Source organism: Macaca thibetana, chromosome 10 (assembly GCF_024542745.1).
Source record: "Macaca thibetana thibetana isolate TM-01 chromosome 10, ASM2454274v1, whole genome shotgun sequence".
Classification (NCBI taxonomy): Eukaryota; Metazoa; Chordata; class Mammalia; order Primates; family Cercopithecidae; genus Macaca; species Macaca thibetana.
The window spans coordinates 63,842,276-63,846,859 of NC_065587.1; the positions used below are offsets into that span (position 1 = coordinate 63,842,276).

General features: G+C 42.9%; 1 pseudogene; it reads left to right on the top strand.

Moving 5' to 3' along the window:
- The first annotated feature begins 3,732 nt into the window (after positions 1-3,732).
- Positions 3,733-4,336, top strand: LOC126964296 (high mobility group protein B3-like; annotated as a pseudogene).
- Positions 4,337-4,584: the final 248 nt, after the last annotated feature.

Below are 4,584 nucleotides of genomic sequence, written 5' to 3' on the forward strand. Positions count from 1 at the left end.
ATTAAATGTAGAAATTCTGTGCACCAAAAGATGTCATAAAGGGAAAAAAGATAAACTACTAAATGGGAGAAAATCTCTGCAATGTTTTGGCTGGCAAAGGATGAGAATTCAAAAATACATAAAGAATTCCTAAAAAATGTATATTAGGAGAATGGACAAAGGATGTGAACATAGAGCCACTGAAGAAATACAAACGGCCAATAAACATGAAAACGCTCCACCTAACTGGTCATGGACTTGTGGCAATAGCTAACCAAGTAGAAGATGTGTAGGCCTTTGACTTGGCAATCCTACTCCTGAATAGAAAACCCAGGGAAATGAACATGCACAAAAGGAAACCTGTTGGAGATGTTCTCTGAAGCATTGTTTGAAATATTGAAAAATTAGAAACAATCTAAATGTCCACCAATAGGTAAATGTAGAAAATAAATTACAGTGTAGTCATATAGTAAAATACTACACAGCAGTGAGAGGTAGGAATATGGATACTTCACCGGGTGCGGTGGCTCACGCCTGTAATCCCAGAACTTTGGGAGGCCAAGGCAGGTAGATCACTTGAGGTTGGGAGACCAGCCTGAACAACATGGTGAAACTCTGTCTCTACAAAAAATACAAAAATTAGCTGGGTGTGGTGATGGGCACCTGTAATTGCAGCTGCTCAGGAGGCTGAGGCAGGAGAATCACTTGATCCTGGGAGGCAGAGGTTGCAGTGAGCCGAGATCACACCCTGCACTCCAGCCTGGGTGACAGATCCAGACTGTCTCAAAAAAGAGAGAATATGGATAATTCTCAAAAACATAATGTTGGTAGGAAAAAAGAATATTGCAGAGGATGCAACTTATGTGATTTATATTAAGCTTAAAAACACACAAAGCAATGCTATATATTGTTTAGGGATATTCATATGTTTGTTAAAAGTTATAAAGACATGTACTACTGCTATGCTCTGAATGTTTGTATGTCCCCAAGAGTCATACACTGAAACGTAATCCCAAATGTGACAGTGTTAGAAGATGAGGCCTTTAGGAGATGATTGGATACCCTCATGAATGGGATTACCGCCCTTATAAAAGAGACTTAAGAGAGCTACCTGGCCCCTTCCACCATGTGAGGACACCGTACAAGGTGAAGTCTGTGAGAAAGTAAGCCCTCACCAGAAACCACCACCCCATTGATCTTGGCCTTCCCAACCTCCAGAACTGTGAGAAATAAGTTTCTGTTGCTTATAAGATACTCAGTCTAAAGTGTTTTGTGATAGCAGCCCAAATAAACGAAGACAATTGCCATGATAAACACCAACTTCAGGGTAGTGGCCACTTCTGGGTAGAGAGGGAGGGGAATGGGATGGAAGAACAATACATAGGATATTGCAATTGTATGTGTAACAGTTTTTTTCTTGAATTAGGTAGTATGTACATGGGTGCCTACTATTATATACTGTACTTTTTCTTGAGATATAATTAATATATAAAATTAATCATTTTAAAGTGTATAGTTGGTTTCTAGTATATCCACAAAGTTGTGAAACCATCACCACTCTCTAATTCCAGAACATTTCATCATCCCCAAAAAGAAATCCCATGCCTATTGAAACAGCCTTTGCAAAATTATGACTGAGACAGTGAAAGAAATCTAACTTAATCAACTCCATCTTGCTTCTAACCTCCAAGCTGTCCTTGCTCATTCCTAGGCATAGACTGAACTAACTTTGGGAGAAACTTATAGTTTATAGCTTTTGTTTTTGTTTTTGTTTTGATACAGAGTCTCACTCTGTCGCCCAGGCTGGAGTTCAATGGCATGACCTCGACTCACTGCAACCTCCACCTCCTGGGTTCAAGTGATTCTTCTGCCTCAGCCTCCCGAATAGTTGGGATTGCAGGTGCCCACCACCACACCCAGTTAATTTTTGTATTTTTGGTAGAGACAGGGTTTCACCTTGTTGGCCAGGCTGGTCTCGAACTCCTGACCTCAAGTGATCTGCCCAACTCTGCTTCCCAAAGTGCTGGGATTACAGGCATGAGCCACTGTGCCCAGCCTATGGACATACATTTTCATTTCTCTTGGATATATGCCTAGCAGTGGAATTGCTGAGTCATGTGGTAACTCTTTGTTTTCCTTTTTGAAGAACTTCAAAGCAGTGATACTATTTGATAGTCCCCTAGCAATATATGAGGGTTCAATTTCTCCACATTCTTATTAACATTTTTTTTTTGAAACGGAGTCTTGCTTTGCCACTCAAGCTGGAGTGCAGTGGCTTGATCTCTGCTCACTGTAACCTCTGCCTCCCCGGTTCAAGTGATTCTCCAGCCTCAGCCTCCTGAGAAGCTGGGATTACAGGCACGCAACACCATGCCCAGCTAATTTTAAAAATATTTTCAGTAGAGACAGGGTTTCACCATGTTGGTGAACGTGATGAGAACATTTCCATGGGAAAACCATTTCCCTTCTGGCTCCCCAGCTCCCCCATCTGCTGAGAGCTACTTCTACTCAATAAAACCTTTCACTCATCCTCCAAGCCCACATGTGATCCGGTTCTTCCAGGTACACCAAGGCAAGAAACCCCAGGATACAGAAATCCCTCTGTCCTTGTGATAAGGAAGGGGGTTTAATTGAGCTGGTTAACACAAGCCACCTATAGACATCAACCTAAAAGAGCACCCTATAACACACACCCATTGGGGCTTGAGCTGTAAACATTCACCCCCTAGACACTGATGTGGGGTGGGAGCCCCACAGCCTGCCCATCCGTATGCTCCCCTAGAAGTTTGAGCAGCAGAGCACTGAAGAAGCGAGCCACACCCCCATTGCACACCCTTCAAGCGTTCCTGTTTCACCGTCTCTACAAAAAATTTTTAAATATTAACCAAGTGTGGTGGTGTGTGCTTGTAGTCCTGGCTACTCAGGAGACTGAGGTGGGAGGATCACTTGAGCTTGGGAGGTTGAGGCTGCAGTGAGTTATGATCCCAACACTGTACTCTGTCTTGGGCGACAGAGCAAGACTCTGTCTCAAACAAACAAACAAAAATAAACACAAATGTTGTATGATTCCACTTATATGAAGTCTCTAGAATAGGTAAATTCGTAGAGACAGAAATTAAAATAAATAGAGGTTACCAGAGGCTGAGGGAAGGGGAAAATGGGGAATATTATTTAATGAGTACAGAGTTTCATTTGGGATGATGAAAAAGTTCTGGAAATAGAAAGTGGTGATGATTACACTACTTTGTGAATGTACTTAATGTCACTGAATTGTATACTTTAAAATAGCTAAAATGGGCTGAGTGTGGTGGCTCACGCCTGTAATCCCAGCACTTTGGGAGGCCAAGGCTGGCGGAAAATCTGAGGTCAGGAGTTCAAGACCAGCCTGGCCAACATGGCGATACCCTGTCTGTACTAAAAATACAAAAATTAGCTGGGCGTGGCGGTGCATGACTGTAATCCCAGCTACTAGGGAGGCTGAGGCAGGAAAATCACTTGAAACCGGGAGGCAGAGGTTGCAGTGAGCTGAGATTGCACCACTGCACTGGTGACAGAGGGAGACTCTGTCTCAAAAAAAAATTTTTTTTAAGTTAAAATGGGGCCGCCACTGCAGCGCCTGCAGAAACTTCGGGACACACCACCGTCTTCCGCTGCCTCGCCTCCGAGGGCCCTCCCTCTCCTCCCCACGCCCTTCACTCCCCTCCGCCTTCCCTCATACTAGGCGGCCGGGAAGGAAGAAGAAATTCAGTCAGGATGGCTAAAGGTGACCCCAAGAAACCAAAGGGAAAAATGTCTGCTTATGCCTTCTTTGTGCAGTTGTGCAGAGAAGAACATAAGAAGAAAAACCCAGAGGTCCTTGTCAATTTTGCAAAATTTTCCAAGAAGTACTCTGAGAGGTAGAAGACCATATCTGGGAAAGAGAAGTCTAAATTTGATGAAATGGCAAAGGTGGATAAAGTACACTATGATCGGGAAATGAAGCATTACGGACCAGCTAAGGAAGGCAAGAAGAAGAAGGATCCTAATGCCCCAAAAGGCTACCGTCTGGATTCTTCCTGTTCTGTTCAGAATTCCGCCCTGGAGATCAAATCCACAAACCCAGGCATCTCTATTGGAGATGTGGCAAAAAAAAAAAAAAAAAAAAAAAAAAAAAAAAAAAGCTGGGTGAAATGTGGAATAGCTTAAATGACAGTGAAAAGCAGCCTTACATCACTAAGGTGGCAAAGCTGAAGAAGTATGAAAAGGATGTTGCTGACTATAAGGCAAAGGAAAGTTTGATGGTGCAAAGGGTCCTGCTAAAGTTGCTGGGAAAAAGATGGAAGAGGAAGATGAAGAAGAGGAGGAGGAGGAGGAATAAAGAAACTGTTTATCTGTCAAAAAAATAGTTAAAATAATAAATTTTATGCTTGTATATTTTATCCAATAAAAAAGTAAAGCTAAAGAATTAAGGAGCCCCTGCCAACTGGTAAATAAAAATTAAGCAGAAGCTGGGCACAGTGGCTCACACCTGTAATCCCAGCACTTTGGAGGTCAAGGCAAGAGGACCATGTGAGCCCAGGAGTTAGAGACCTGCCTGGGCAGCATAGTGAGACCCCCCATCTCTAT